The sequence below is a fragment of the Lissotriton helveticus genome, chromosome 3_2 (genome assembly GCF_964261635.1).
Source record: "Lissotriton helveticus chromosome 3_2, aLisHel1.1, whole genome shotgun sequence".
Classification (NCBI taxonomy): Eukaryota; Metazoa; Chordata; class Amphibia; order Caudata; family Salamandridae; genus Lissotriton; species Lissotriton helveticus.
This window is the reverse complement of record NC_136062.1, coordinates 286423137-286439776: the sequence shown is the minus strand read 5'-3', so window position 1 is coordinate 286439776 and position 16640 is coordinate 286423137. Positions and strand designations below refer to the sequence as shown.

At 52.3% G+C, this 16640-nt stretch overlaps 1 protein-coding gene across 2 annotated transcripts in view; it reads left to right on the top strand.

The window, feature by feature from the left end:
• Window positions 1–16640, top strand: part of SCAPER (S-phase cyclin A associated protein in the ER) — a 3246499-nt gene that overhangs the window by 1925454 nt on the left and 1304405 nt on the right. The gene's annotated exons all lie outside the window — the stretch shown is intronic.

Sequence of the window (16640 nt, the reverse complement as noted above, 5' to 3'; positions counted from 1 at the left end):
TGCATCCGAATGCTCTGAGGGAGCGCTCACTCAAGTTACTCGCTAACTGATGCAATTCGACCCCGCGACGCTCCAGCTCATGTGGAAGGTCACAGAACTGTTTGTGGAGCCAATCCCAACACTTGTTGTCACACTTATAATCTGCTGGAATGGCGGGTAAGTCCCACAAACACAAGTAGGCCAAGAAGTCTGAGATATTCAACTTCACTGTGTCTGTCGAAGTCTTCTGGCTAGATGCTGAAGCGTTGGCACTCCAGGCCCTGTCAGTTGGCGGAACCTAAATCTGGGTCCGCTCTGCGCTTCCCTGATTCTGCCAGAGCGACCCCCGCCCAACTAAAAGAGTTTTATGAGGTATTGCGCCTCATATTTGGGCAGCCCAGCCCCTCTGGAGCGCCTTCGGGCGCCTTGGTTGCAGGAGGGGCCCCTAGTGGATCAACTCCAGCGGGTTCACCCTAGGTGCCAGTGGTGTACCTTGCATTCCTTGCTTGATTTGTAGCAGAACCGTTGAGAGAGCCAGACAGTCTTCGACGCCCGCTCCAGTGACAATACTCCCGGCGCCCTAAGGCAGCCCCACCCCCATCATTTTTCCTGACACGGAGCCGGAGAGACATCAACCAACGCAGACTCCAGCACTGATTTGGTCCATGCTTTCCAGAGCAGACTCAGTGCCTTATTAACTTGATAAGCCTGGAGAGGGGGGCGAATGGGAGGGGTCTATGGACACTTATGGTTACCAGTTCCACGAAGAAGATCAGGAATAGGGCAACTGGTATAAAGAACTTGTGGAGGCCGGTGGGTTAGACAACTCACATGGCACTGGGGGGTCATCCTACCATGGCTATGCAATCGTGGTGTGTAGGGCAGCTGTGGTTGTGTACCTTCAGTTGCCCATAGTGGCAGTCAAGACAAATGTCTTGACAGAGTTGCATCAGCTGGAAGTATGCTCTTCTGAACCCCTTCTGCCATTCTTTGAAGCCCTTACATATGTCCTTTTTGGGGCCAGGTCCAAGCCCTGCATAGGATGATTGTCCACTGCCATTTCCCACTCCTGTGGATCCCAGTCTACTCACCCGGCACCCCACCCCAGAGAGCTTGGTGGTCCTATCCTCCACACCCAGGATTAACCACAACACGATCTCTACCACTCCACCGGATGGTGAATCCAAAAGGCTGGAAACCTTTGGCAAGAGAATGCTTCTGCCAGCCTAGCACTGTGGAAGGTGAACATTACGCCTTTTGGGCTGTTTTTGCCATACGATATGGGACTTGGTTGTGCAAGTGCTGCCTATGGTCTTGGAGGAAGCTCTAGCCATACTCCTGTAGGCTATGGCTGATGGGTGCGATGCAGCAAAGTTCACTATAACGAGTGGGATCGACACAATTGACTCACTGGGCAGAGCGATTTCCTCCCCAGTGGCCTTATGGCGCCATGCCTGGCTGAGAACAACAGTTTTTTCAGGGGATATCCAGTGTTCCCTTCATGGACATGCCCTTCGATGGTTCTCACCTCTTTAAAGAGAAGGTGGATTCAGTGCTGGAGTGCTTTAAGGACAGTAGAGCTACGGCTATGTCCTTGGGCTTGTCTATAGACTCTCGCCAACCCCAATCCGCCCCCCCTCCTTTTATGACATCGGAAGGGGTCTCAAAACGCACCCCTACCCTCCCAGCCACCATGACCAACAGACTTGCCAGCCTTTTTCTGGCCATTGGTGCGGATCCCACAGACATCGTTGGACAGGTGACTAGCAGTCGAGTCAGTCCACCACTCCCCAGGCAGCCACTGCCTCCAAGCCGCTTTAGTTTACCCTCTTACCATCATGGGCATCCAGTGGGAGTTATGATACGCCATCACCTGCACGACTGGCGGTTAGTCACATCAAACCACTGGGTTTTCCAGACCATCCAAAGGGGCTACTCCCTGAACTTTGTGACTAACCCACCTCGCATGCTACCCACTTACAATCGGCTGATGAAGGACAAGCTCTCCGTGCTCCATCAAGAAGTACGGGCTTTCTTGGCCACAGGAACCATAGTAAGGGTGTCTGCATCAGAAGTAAGTCTTGGTTATTATTCCTGCCACTTTCTGGTGCGAAAGTATGACATAGGACTTTGTCCTATCCTAGACCTACAACTTCTTCACCTCTTCTTGAGGAAAGAGTACTTGGGTGAGCCTGAGCATTTTGAAATTCTGTCTGCCCTTGGAGATTGGATGGTAGCGTTGGACTTGCATGACGCACATTTCCACATCCCCAACCTGCCTGCCCACAGATGCTACCTGCAATTCATGGTGCATTGAAAGAGTATTTTGCCATGCTCCCTTACGGTCTTCCCAGCACCCCTCGAGTGTTCACAAAAGTGGTTGCGATGATTGCTGTTCATCTGCAGAAGTTGGGCATATCAGTCTTTCCCCTTCATAGACGATTGGCTGTTGAAGGAGGGCTGGCCCCAGGCAGTCGTCTCCTACCTTCAGGCTATGGCAAACCCCCTGTATTCCCTGGGGTACACTATCAATGTGCCAAAGTCACAGCTGACTCCCTCTGAGATGCTCGTTTTCATCAAAGTCGTTCAGGACACAGTGCAGTGTTTGGCCTATCCTCCTGAGCGGAGAGTTCAGGATATTCAGACTATGATTCTGATGTTTCAGCCTCCACCCTGCATTTCAGTGAGACTGACTCTGAGGCTGCTGAGCTTCATGGCCTCCTGCATCGGCTAGTTACTCATGCCTGATTGCATATGCAAGCTCTGCAGTGGAACCTGAAGTCCCAGTAGGCATAGTATCAGGGAAATCTCTCTGACATAGTTCAGATACCGGAGGGAACCCCAAAAGATCTGCAGTGTTGGCTAATGAGCCACGATTGGGCAGTGGCTTAACCCTCGCCCTTATGCAACGAGAGCTGACTGAAGTGACAGATGCATCAGTCCTGGGCTGGGACAGCCATTTGGGAGAGGTGAAAATCAGTGTCCTCTGATCTGCGGCGGAATCCGAGCGCCATATCAACCTGTTGGAGCTCCAGGCAATTTGCTTGGCACTGAAAGCCATTCTTCCTTCCTTCAAAGGAAGACTGTCTCTGGCTTAAACGGGCAACACCACTGCCATATTGTATTGCAACATACAGGGTGGGATGGGGCCGTGGACCCTTGGTCAGGAGGCCCTGCGTCTCTAGACATGGCTGGAACTTCAGGGCATTTCCCTTGTGGTTCAACACCTAGCAGGCTCACTGAACACCAGAGCAGATGAACTCAGCTACAGATGCCTAGTGAATCACATACGGTGTTTCCATCTGGAGGTGGTGCAAGGTCTCTTTCAGCAGTGGGCAGAGCCTTGGTTAGATCTGTTCACCGCCACCGAGAACGTGCAATGTCAACTATTTGTGTGCTGGAGTTTCCAAGGCGACTCTTGGTCGGAGATGCCTTTCTTCTCGAGTGGAGCCAAGTTCTCCTGCACGATTTTATGCCAATATTGCTCTTGCCCAGAGTTCTCACGATGATCAGAAATAACTGGACCAAAGTAATTCTTGTGGCTCCGATTGGGCACAGAGAGTCTGGTATCCTGAGCTATTGAGCTTGTCATCCATTCTCCATTCAGACTGCCTCTTTGAGAGGATCTCCTGTCGCAGCAACAAGGGAGGGTTCTACTTTCGAATCTGTGCCCTTTTCACTTTCGTGCGTATAGATTAAATGGCAACATTTTTATTTTTTTGGGGAAATTCTTTTTTTTTTTTTTTTTTTTTAAACATTGTATTGAGCTTTTCATCAAGTTACACAACAACATTGTCATTGAAGTACAGTTCGCGTACTTATACAATTAGTTTGAATGTAAACATATCATTACAGTACATTTATCAAAATCTTGTTCACCATATTATTTGTATATTCATTAGGTTCCATTAGGATCACACATTGGGAGTTCTGGAAGTGTCTTTTCCCTCGAGGATGTTCCCCCCACCGTATAGGTCTTAACTCAGTTCGCCCCTCAATCGTCAATATCAACAACCAGAAGGTAGTTTCTCACTTCCCCCTCCATCAAAAACAAACATTCAATATAATCGTAATATTCTATGGTTTCTCCCTCTATGGACTTGCTTCAGGATCAGACAGTTCTAGTGGGGGATCACATAAGTGTCCCCGGTGTTCGTTCCATTTCCCCCAAATCTTGGGCCATTTTTTGGGGCAACCCCTATGCACATATACCGCCTTTTCTGCTACCATAGCTGTGTCCATGTCGTTCCCCCACTGCGCGCGCGAGGGCACCACTCCAGAACCTCACTTCCTGGCGATGTTCCGTTTCGCAAGAGCTAGACCCAGTGTAGCCCAAGTCTGCAATCCTCGATTCATATCAGTAGGTGACCAAATATTTAACAAACAACATCTAGGTTCTCTCTGCAGTTCCACCCCAGATGTTTCTGAGATTTCCGACAGAACGAGGTCCCAATATAACTGTATCCTTGGACAATCCCATAAGATGTGAAAGAATGTACCCTGGGAGCCACATCCTCGCATGCAATTTGGGTCTGGGGTGCGGCCCAATCTATGTAAGAGTGTGCGGTTATAGTATATTCTGTGTAATATTTTTAGTTGTACTAGTTTAAGCCGAGATGGTATGGAGGTCTCTCTGGGCGATGCTAGGGCATGTAACCAAGCTTCATCCTCAATATCTCCCAATTCCACCTCCCACTCGCTACGGAGAACTACCGTGGGGTCCGGGAGATTGTTGATTAACTTCCGGTATGTGAGTGAGATCGCTTTCTTGTCCAGGCAGTCAGTGAGGAGTCTGTCCTCTAAGGGGGAGGATTCTGCGAGTGTTGTACCTGTCGGAATGGCGCTCTGCAATGCGTGTTTGATTTGCACGTAGCGATACCGCTCCGTGTCTGCCATCCCGTATTGTTCTTGAAGGGTGGGGAACGTGAGGACTTCACCCCCCTTCCACAAGTCACCTATCTTAGAGATGCCAATAAGGTCCCATTGCCTGAAACCCTTAGTATTTGCCAGGGTACCCAGACGGCGCATGTCCCAAAGTGGTGTGGCTAGTGTGAGCACTCCCTCCCAACCCAGGGCCCTCTGTGCCGCGTGCCATATCTGAACCGTGTGGGCTGTTGGGCCGGTAAATGTGTGGCGTCGCTTGTTGGTATAGAGCGCCTTCAGAAGCTGGTCTGGGGGCAGTACAGTCCTGTCAAGGCAGAAGGCTGGATCTTGTTGTGGGGCATGTATCCACTGGTTCACTACCATTAATTGCGCCGCCCAGTAGTATAGTGTAACACTGGGTGGGCGATTCCCCCATCATACCAGGAGCGGGACAGTTTGGAGTGTGCTATGCGAGCTGGTTTTCCGTCCCAGAGGAGGGTAGAAATTTCTGCATCTATTGATTTGAAATATGTGAGAGGGACCGGGAAGGGTGTGTTTTGCAAAACATATAGGAATCTTGGGAGTGATAACATCTTAAATAGTGCTGGCCTCCCTAGCAGTGTCAGTGGTAAAGAGCGCCAATGGGTGACATCTGCTTTCAGCCTCTGTAGAGGTTTCATCAAGTTTTCTTCTATAAAAGTCGATTCCTGTGGTGTGATGTATTTTCCCAGGTATTTGCAACCTCTAGTGACCGTTTGTAGGGTGCAGTCTGGAGGTAGCATGGGCGGTTGACCTAGTAGGACATACAGGAGTGATTTTGTCCAATTAATGGTATAGCCTGACACCTCTCCGTAGATTTTGAGTATGTCCATTAGGGCTGACAGGGATGAGGTAGGGGACATTAGATAGACCAATACGTCATCGGCATATAGAGAGATGCGGTCCTCCCATCCCGTCCCCCAAGTTATCCCCCTGATTCGAGGGTCAAGACGGATTTTCACCGCTAGTGGTTCCAAGATTAGTGCAAATAGGAGTGGGGATAGAGGGCAACCCTGTCTTGTTCCGCGTCCTAGTGTAATTGTACGTGATGTATGGCCATTTGCAACTACTTGTGCCAGGGGGGCAGTGTAAAGGAGTCTAATCCAGCCACAAAACCTTGGGCCAAACCCCATTTTCCTAAGTACTGCAAACAGGAATGGCCATTCTACAAGGTCGAAGGCCATTGTCGCATCCAGGGAAAGAATGGCTGCATCTTCCCGCAGCATTGGAATGCGGTGCATGACTCCATGAATACGTCGCAGGTTAAGGGATGTATTTCTTCCGGGCATAAAGCCCGATTGGTCCGGGTGTATTAATGTCATGAGGTGGGGCTGTAGTCGGAAGGCTAGGAGCTTTGCTAGGACTTTTGCGTCTACGTTCATTAGGGAGATTGGTCTATATGAGGACGGTTGATCAGGTGGTTTGCCAGGTTTGTGCACGGCCAGTCTTTGGTCTGTCGTGAGTGTGCCGTTTTCCAAACAATCATTATACATGGGAAGCATGTATGGAATGAGCTGTCGAGCCAGTGTTTTATAGAGTTCAACTGGTAAAACATTTGAACCCAGGGCCTTTCCAGTGTGCAGTGCTTCCAGGGCCGTCCCCAATTCCTCCCCCGTTAAATCATCTTCAAGCGCTTGTGCGTCCTCCTGAGACAGTGTGGTCAGGGGTATGTCTTGGAGGAATGCCATGCTGTCCTCCTCCGTCACCCCACAACGTGCGGTGTATACGGTCTTGTAGTAGGTGGCTAGTTCTTCCACTATGCGTGTGGGAGCTGTCGTGTGTGTGCCATCTGGGAGTTCCAAGGTAGCAATCCACCTATTCGCCCTGTCCTTTCGCTCAAGCCAAGCAAGCATTTTACCCGTTTTGTCCCCCAATTCGTAGACCCTATGCAGTGTGTCGGTCAGTCTTGTTTTGGTCATGACCTCTGCGTATACTCTGTATTCCTGTGAAGCCAGTGTTAGGGTGTGCGCTGTTTCTGCTGTGTTGTCCGATGCATGGGCTAGTTCTGCGGTTTGGACAGCTGTTTCCAGTGACTCAATGGTTGCCCTTTGTTCTCTTTTGTGCCTAGTGATATTGGAGATGGCTTGTCCTCTAACCACCGTCTTGTATGCTTCCCAGAGGACTGAGGGGGAGTCTACTGATTCTGGGTTTTCGTTAAAGTAATGTGTGGTGGAGGTTGTTAGGGCCTTCAAAATCGTCCTATTTTTGAGATATCCCGGATATATCGGGAATATTATTTGTCGCCTAGTGGGTTGCGTCGTGTAGCTGAGTTGTATCGGGGAATGATCCGATATCCCCCGGGGAGGTGTTCTATGACCGTTATCTTCTCCGGGGGGACCGCTAGAGTTAACATGTAGTCTATCCTGGAGAGACTATTATGGGCTTCCGAATGAAATGTGTATTGGCGGTCATGGGGGTGTTTAAGTCTCCACATATCCACCAGACCCAGTGCTTCCAGGAAGTCTTTAAATAGGTGATTAGATCTAGAGGAGGTTGTCGATCAACCGCTGTGTTCAGTACTGCATTGAAGTCACCTCCCATGATTAGTTCCCCTTCTGGGAGTTTCTGCAGTAGCTTCCCCAGGTCCTGGAGAGCTTCTTGGTGTAGTGCAGGTGGGATGTATATCGATAGTATATTGTAAGGCCTGCCCTCCCATTGACAATTGGTCGCTGCAAAACGCCCCCTGTCATCAGTCCAAGTGTGTTTGATTAGGAACGGAGCGCTTTTTTGGACGAGAATACCCACCCCGCGGGAGCCAGAGGAAAACTCTGCATGTGCGACCATCTTGAAGCCCCACCGATTAAGCGCCTTGCATGCTGTCCCCACCAGGTGTGTTTCTTGCAGCAATGCCAAGGTGGGTGTTTTCCTCTTCAGATATTGGAGGACCAGTCCCCGTTTAATTTTATGTCCCAGTACGTTTACATTCCAGGAAATGATCGTTAGTGGGGGGGTTATCAATGGTTGTGATTGTGGGTCGAGTGCCGAGGGGTCATGATCAGCCATAGTCTCTGGTAAGCAAGTATATTAATGCCATCTGGGTTAACATCCGGACCAAGGTCCGATAGTCGTCAGTGCTCAAGGCACCTCCTAAGGCCTGTACTTGTGTGCAGATATGGTGTGTGTCATGTCGTGTCGACCGTGATCGGCCGTTCTTGCACGTTCTCTCCAGTCTGGTCTGCGTGTCTGAGTGTGTGGTGCGGAACCAGGGTGTATGTGGTGTGTGCCTAGGAAAAGCTAACCAAAGTAGGAACATGAAGCTAAAACTAAAACAAAGTAAACTCAAATCGTAAACATCCCAAACCCCCCACCCTGCCTCCCTGCCCGGCGGACAATAAACGTTCCACCTCCCCAACTGAGCAGAGTGCTTATAGTCCCAACTGTTGAAAATTGTTCCTGGGGGTGAGACTTCTGTGTCTCTGTAGAGCCCTCCCCTCCGAGAGTGACCATGCAGTGCCATTTGTAACTAGATGTCCTACCTGCATGGATCTTTTCGTGCGTGACCAGAGTCTCACTATATTCGGCCAGCCACAGTCGGTGGCTAGCTGTCTCACCTTCCCCCCGCGAGCCTGAGAATCTTATCCTAGATAAAGAGGAGTGGGCGAATGTCTTATTCTAAGATATCGGCTCCAAAGGGATGGTTATTGGTTTCAGTGTCCCTAGTTCATTGTCCTGACCTTATTCTGCATCTTCTGATATCTCAGGGCTTCTGTCCCCGTGGTTCCGCTGTATGTCGCGATTCCTAGGCCCTCTTGCCGGCCTCCACCCCTCCAACCAATCCTGGGTCGCTTGCGGCGTGTCGAAGAGCCATGTTTTACCTTTAGATTCCACCCGCAATTTTGCTGGAAAAATCATGGAGTATTTGAGCACCCGAGCACGTAGTTCTTTGGAGTAGTGTGGCTCACTGGTTAGAGGCAGCAGGCCCGAGAGCAGAAGTCGGCCCGGGACCAGGGTTCAATTCCCAACGTGGCAGGGTCGTGGACCTTGGTCAGCGGACTCGATAATTCTCGCTTCGGTGCTTACTCTAATCAGGGGTTCCACTCGGCAACTCTGGGCATTAGCTTGCCTAATCTGCACAACGGCCCCACCAATTCCGGGGATGCCTGGCTCCACCTTGGGGACTCCCAGCAAGGGACCATCCCACAGGGAAAGCCAGGACGGGTTCCCCAGAGTTATACAGCGCCAGGAGACCTATGGACGGGTAGCAGTGCGCTTTACAAGCTCAAAAACATTTACATTTACAACATTCTTTCTTTACCTCTGTGAAGCCCCGTCGTTGCTGGGCTACGGCCACCGTGTGGTCTGGATAGAAGTGGATTTCCGCGTCATCAATTTTGACCGGTGGTCTCGTGCGCGCTGCTTGTAAAATGGCGTCCCGGTCCCGAAAGTTGAAAATGCGGGCTAGTATGGGACTAGGTGGGGCTCTGGGTTTTGGCTGACCACCAGGCATGCGGTGGGCGCGTTCTACTGAAAAGTAGTTTGACAGACCCTTGGGCTGCAGCTGTTTGCAGATGAGGTCTTCAACGTAGAGGTCCAGAGCGGGGCCGCGTTTGGATTCCGGTACGCCAATCAGGCGTATATTATTGCGTCTTGAGCGGCCTTCTTGATCATCCAACTTCGCCCGCAGCATGAGGTTGTCGTCTTCTAGCTTTTGGACTCTACGTTGCAGGTCAGACGTGTCCCCCACAAGGTCGGTAGTTGTTTTTTCGACCTCCACCATACGGTCTGACATTTTGGCAAAATCGGCTCTGATCAGGGAGACCTCAGTGGAGATCGTGCCCATTGAAGATTGCATTGTCTTCAGGGTCGCCATGACGTCATGTAGGGTGATTTTGTCCGTAGTAGCCGTGTCCCCCGGGGGGTGTGGCGGTGTTAGAGTAGGATACCCCCTCGCAGTGTCCGGTGGGTCCTTATGATAGGCGTATTTCTCTAGTCTTGGGGCCTGCTGGCCTCTGGTCCCCCTGCCACTCATCCCGGGGGCCGTGGTGTTCGGGTTGGCTGGTGTAATGTTGCTCGACACACACCTGGCGAGTTTCTCCCCCTCCTGTGACCGGGAGCGCAGCGTGGGATTGTCGCGGTTTGCGTTAAGCTGCCGCTTATGCTTTCTGAGTAGGCCTCTGCGGCGGGAAGATTACGTCAATATTGGGACGTAGTCGGCGGGTGAGTGGGACGAGGAGCTGCTGGTGGGACCCTGCGGCGCAATCTCGGGCCTGTCTCGTTTGGCCGTGCGTTATTTCTCCCCTCCGTCGTGGTCCCCTACACCTTCTGGGGTCGCGCCGGTACTTATAGGTGCCTTCCTGCTGTTCCCTGTGGCTTGTGCGGGAAAGGCTCTGCCTGGGTAGATTTCCTTGTCGGCACTTGCGGGAGATGACGGCCGCTGCAGTGCGGGTGTGCTGCTGGGTTCGGCTCTCACTCGAGTCCCCTGCTTCAGGCGCCGGACCAGGCCGCAGGGCTCCACACGGTGTAGCGTCGCAGGGGAAGCACGTTGGAAGACGCGGAGGGTAGTTGAGTGTAGATTTCTTTGTTGGTAGTAGGCGCCTCTGCCCGTATTATCCGGGGCGCAGCTCAAGTGCGATGATGCCGCTGCAGTGCCGGTGTGCCGCTGGGGTCGTCTCGTACTCGAGTCCCCGGTTCCAATCGTCGGACCAGGCCGCAGTGTTAAACATGGTGCAGCGTCGCAGGGGAAGCACGCTGGGAGACGCAGATGGCAGCCGAGTGTATCGGACAGCGAGACGCTTCTGGTCGTGTCTGTTGGCTACTGCAAAGAATGCGGATTAATGGACGGATTTTGAGAGGAAGGCTCGTTAGTCACAGAGCTCTCTCAGAGTGCGGCCATCTTGGCTGTTGGCTAGCCACGCCCCCTCCAATTGGCAACATTTGAAAGCTTTCAACCTTCTTCCCAAGTCTGTAATGGTATTCTGGCAGACAGGCGACTCTCCATCAAGTCGGTGTACACCTGCTGTTGGGACAAGTGTGTGTCATGGTGTGCTGCCCACAACTGTGCCCCCCTTTCTGCATCCCTGTCTCAGGGTCTGTTGTTCGCATTATCTTGGGCTCTGCTCTGGGCACAGTTAAGGGTTACCTTTCAGCTACCTCAGCATTCTTGCAGTTCCCGGACCAACCATCTCTCTTTAAGTAGCCCATAGTGGCTGGGTTCCTTAAAAGTCCTGCTACAAATTTTCCCCCCAACATCATTCATAATGCCTAAGTGGAACCTCAATTTGGTTCTCACTTTTCTCGTGCACAGCATTCTAGCCTTTCCACAGTTATCCTTTTAGGCTTTTGACTTTAAAAACCTGCTTCTTTATGGCCAGAAGTTGGCCTGAAGGGTCTGCAAACTTCATGCACTCTCTGCTCACCCTCCTACACCAACTTCTATTCGGACAAGTTGCTTATCTTCGGTAATGCCTACTCTGGTAGAGACTCCATATAGCCACATATTCCTTACCGACCCTTCCGTCATTCCTGTTCTGCGAAACAATTAACGTGTAGTGAACACCCTTTCAAGGGCCTTTGTATGCCACATCAGTGAGAAGTGCTCACCGTGGCTCCACACTCCTGGCGTGGCGCCAATGTCGCCGCCCTGCTGAATGACAACACCTACCGGTGCCAATGGGTACTGCTCGAAAAAAAGTCCAAATCCAGTCTGACGCCTGGGGATAATTCTAAGGTAAGAAATCTGCAGCTAGATAAGAGTCTCTACCTGCTAAGGTGTTACTGAAGGGGAGTAACTTGTACTTTAGGTTTTGCCCTTATCAGGAGTAGAGTGCACCTGTGTAACATTGTTCTCTAGCATCTGAATGTAAATAGGTTTTCAGAGAATAAGGTTTGTGGCTTTTAGGGTTGGGTTTACTTTGTAAAGTTAATGAGTGAAAATGTGTGTTGAGTATCTGAAAGAAACACGTAGTGATAGATTCCTTACCTTAGAATTACCCCCAGACGTCAGACTTGATCCATAAAGATTTTTTCAGCAGTACTCCTGCGCGTCGGTAGTCATCGTGCACCTCCGCTTGCGCCGTTGGCGTTGTCACTGAGATGATGTCGCTGGAGATACTTAGAGGCGCCCATGCGTGCTGACGTTAGTTCTTTCTTTTTCCGCGCCAGCAAGCGCAGACCTGGGAAGAGCAGGTACCCATAGTCACTTTTTGACTGAGATTTTTCGAGGGCTTTTGTCTCAATTCTTTTTGAGTCTATGGACTCCTGGGGTCGTAGGGATGCCCAGCTTTTAGAACTGTGTGGACTGTCACCGCATGATGTCGGTGTCGGACCCACACCGGTGGGACCGGTCGCGGAGCCGTCACCATCGTTCCTCTGGATCGAATTCTTCGCACTCAGGGTCAGGTAATTTGTAGCATTCCAAGGAAAACTTGAAGAAGCGCTGTCGCTCTTCGACTATCCCTTGCCCGTCGCGGCTGAGGGTGCGGATGGTGCCACCCCCGCGGCTCCGACGGGACCTGCGACTTGGCCGCCAGTCTACCCGCCCCTTCCTGGTGCGTCAGCGACGCCTGCTAAGGTGCAAGAGTTTCTTAGTGCCATGGCCCGACTCTTTAGGCCGTTTGGCTCCACTGGTGCATCTACGGGCCCGACTGGGGGTCCTGTACTTCCATCGCCGGCGGCTCTGGCCCCAGCGCCGCCGGCGGCTCCGGCCCCAGCGCCGCAGGACCCCCCTGGATCCGGGCTCGGATCCCGGGCGACATCGGTTGACCTCATAACACCTCCACAGTGGTCGACCCCTCCACCGGCACCACCTCCAACATCGCACAGTTCCACCACCGACGTCGGCCCCAGTTTCAGCCCGCACCGGACACTGCGCCTAATTAGCGTCTCTCGACGCAGATACCGACGCTGATGGGGCCTTTTTACCCCTATGTCCATCCTCTTTATTTTCAGCTTCTTTCACAGGCTTCAGAGGAAGGGGGGGACTGGGAGGGGTCTGAGGACCCTCTCACACAACAGTGTGAGTATGACCCAGACTGGGCAGAGGATTTGGGGGATGACACCTCTCCTGACCATGGCATGGTGTCTCCTCCTACCGTGGCTACGGAGGAGGGAGCCAGTTACGCAGTGGTGTTGCGTAGGGCAACCGAGGCCCTCCACCTCGAACTCCCTACAGTGGCCGTCACGACTAACCTCCTGACAGAAGTACTTCAGCTGGTGACTACTTCTGGGGAGCCAATGCTGCCTTACAGTGAGACACTTTCTGACGTTCTTTTGGGCACCTGGTCCAGGCCCAACACAGGGGCTCCTGAACGTGACCAGACGCCATCGCCCAGCTCTGGGTGACCCCCCTCTTTCTCTCCCAACACCCCACTCTAGAGAGCTTGGTTGTCCAAGCCTCTGCTTCCCAGAGCGTGTTCCATTCCGCACCTCCAGATCGGGAATCTAAGAAGCTGGAGCAGCTTGGCAAGAAGATGTTTTCATCTGCCAGCTTAGGGCTGCAGTGGGTGAACACCACATGTCTTTGGGCCGTTATCCCACTCTATGTGGGATACGGTTGCACAGGTGGTGACTAACTGTCCGGAGGAGGTACAGACAATACTCTCCCTAGCTATGGCAGCTGGGAGAGACGCAGCTATGATCACCAGCCATTGTGGTCTTGACATCGCCGACTCGCTGGGCAGGGCGATTTCCACGACAGTGGTGCTTCTCCGCCACGCCTGGCTGAGGACAACTGTCTTTTCAGGGGGTGTCCAGAATACTCTGACGGACATGCCCTTTGATGGCATTCGCCTTTTTGGCAATAAAGCAGCTATTGCGTTGGAGCACTTTAAGGACTATGGGGCTACGGCCAAGTCCATGGGCCTGTCGGCCACTCGTCCTCCTCCACCTTCTGCTTTTCGCTCCTTTCATGGCCACAGAAGAGGTGCCCCAACATGTTCGTTCCAGAGCTACAGGCCTGTGCAGCAAGATTCTCAGTGCGGCCGCGGACGTGGGAACCGCCAAGACGGTTCTGGGGGCCAGCGGGCGGGTCAGTCCACCTTCCTGGTTCGAACTTTCAGGCTCATCAAACGCCATTGGGCGGCAGAATTCGCCATCATCTCCCCCACTGGCACAACATCACCTCGGACAAGTAGGTGCTGCAAATTGTCCGTAGTGGCTACTCCCTCCCTTTCAAGACTACCCCTCCAGCCATGCCACCTCAGTACCAGCGCATGTCGGGGGACCATTTGCGCTTCTTCAGCAGGAAGTTATGGCCCTCATGGCCAAGGGGGGCATCAAGCGCGTTCCTGGGTCAGAAGTAGGTCCCACTACTTTCTGGTCCCCAAGAAGGACAAGGGCCTGCGTCCTATCTTGGACCTCAGGAACATCAACCGCTTCCTCCGGAAGGAGAAGTTCAAGATGTTGACGCTAGCTCAGGTCTTGTCTGTCCTCGACCCTGGAGACTGGATGGTAGCGTTGGACTTGCAGGACGCATATTTCCACATCCCCGTCCTGCCGGCCCACTGGCCTTACCTGCGGTTCACGGTAGGCCACGAGCACTTTCAGTTTACTGTGCTCCCCTTTGGCCTTACCAGCGCCCCTCGGGTGTGCACGAAAGTGATGGCGGTGGTCACAACTTATCTGCGCAGATCAGGGGTTACAGTCTTCCCCTATCTCGACGACTGGTTGTTGAAGGCGGGCTCGCCCAGGCAGTCTTCTCCCACCTCCAGACTACGGCCAACCTCCTGCATTTGCTGGGGTTCTCCATCAATGTGTCGAAGTCTCACCTGATTCCCTCTCAGAAGCTCCTCTTCATCGGAGCGGTTCTGGCTCGGCGCAGTTTCGGGTTTATCCTCTTGAGCAGCAAGTCCGGGATATTCAGGCTATGATTCCGGTCTTTCAGCCTCTATCCTGGAATTTGGTCAGGATGACCCTCCGGCTTCTGGGCCTAATGGCCTCCTGCATACTGCTGGTGGATCATGCCAGATGGCATATGCGGGTTCTGCTGTGGGACCTGAAGTTCCAGTAGGCGCAGCATCAGGGCAACCTGTCCGATCACGTCCAGATCTCAGAGGGCACTGCACGACAATTGCAGTGGTGGCTCACGAATCGCGATTGGGGTCAATGGCAGATCCCTCTCCCTTCCCCAACCGGAACACACAGTTGTTATGGATGCGTCCCTTCTGGGATGGGGTGGCCACATGGGAGAGGCAGAGGTCGGAGGACTCTTGTCTCCGGCGGAGTCCCGGCTCCATATCAACCTTCGGGAGCTTTGGGCGATCCGGCTTGCACTGAAGGCATTCCTTCCCTCTGTCAAGGGAAGAGTAGTGCAGATGTACAGACAACACCACCGCCATGTGGTACTGCAACATATAGGGCCAGGTGGGGTTGTGGATCCTATGTCATGAGGCTATGCGCCTCTGGCTGGAACATCAGGGCATTTTCCTGGTAGTTCAACACCTGGCAGGTTCTCTGACCGCCAGGGCGGACAAACTCAGCTGCCGGTGCTTGATGGATCATGAATGGCGTCTGAACTCGGACGTGGCGCAAGTTTTCTTTCAGCAGGGGGAGAGTTTTGGTTAGATCTATTCGCCACCGAAGAGAGCTTGCAATGTCATCAGTTCAGCGAGTTGGAATTTCCAAGGCGGCACTCGCTAGGCGGCGCTTTTCTCTGCGAGTGGAGTTGGGGTCTACTATACGCCTTTCCGCCTATACCACTTCTACAAAGAGTGCTGAGGAAGATCAAGCGTGACCGTGCCCAAGTCATTCTTGTGGCTCCGGACTGGGCTCGAAAAGTATGGTATCCCGAGCTACTCTGCATGGCTATTGATCCCCTGACCCGACTGCCTGTTTGGAGGATCTTCTGTCGCAGCAGCAGTGGACGGTCTTCCACCCGAACCTGTCCAGCCACCACCTCCTTGCGTAGAGATTGAGCGGAGGCAGTTGACGTCTTTTGACCTGCGTCCCGAAGTTTGTGATGTAATCTTGGCAGCCAGGCATCCTTCCACTAAGACGATATGTGCCTGCAGGTGGAATAAATTTGTGGTATGGTGCATAGCAAAGGCTGTGGAACCCCTTTCTGCCCCTCTTTCAGAGGTCCTTCTATTTCTCCTTTCTTTGGCCCAGCAGGGCTCTGTTCTGGGCACTATGAAGGGCTATCTCTCTGCCATTTTAGCCTTTTTACGGCTTCCAGAGCAGCCTTCCTTTTTCAAGTTCCCTGTTGTAAATAGATTCTTAAAAGTCAGTCACGAATGACATCTGAACTTGGACGAGACGCAAGGTCTCTTTTGGCAGTGGGGAGAGCCTTGGTTAGATCTATTTGCCACCAAAGAGACCACGCAATGTTATCAGTTCTGCGCTTTGGAATTTCGTCGCGAGTGGAGTTGCGTTCTACTATACGCCTTTCCGCCTCTACCTCTTCTACCCAGATCACTATCAAGGGCTATCTCTCAGCCATGTCTGCCTTTTTACGGCATCCAGATCAGCCTTCCCTTTTCAAGTCCCCTGTTGTTAATAGATTCTTAAAAGGTATTACTCATCTTTTTCCTCCTGTTCCTTTCCTAATGCCTCAGTGGGACTTGAACCTGGTTCTGACATATCCGATGTGTGCTCCCTTGAGCCACTTTGCAACTGGCCTCTTCGTCTTCTTACTTTAAAGACAGCTTTCCTGGTGGCTTTCACCTCTGCCAGAAGAGTGAGTGAGCTCCAGACGCTTTCTTCTAAACCTCCTTTTCTCTCTGTCAATCTGGACAAAGTTGTTCTAAGGACTCGTCCATCTTTTCTGGCAATGGTTGTCACTGCCTTCACATTCGGCAGACCATTACTTTGCCCACCTTCTTTCT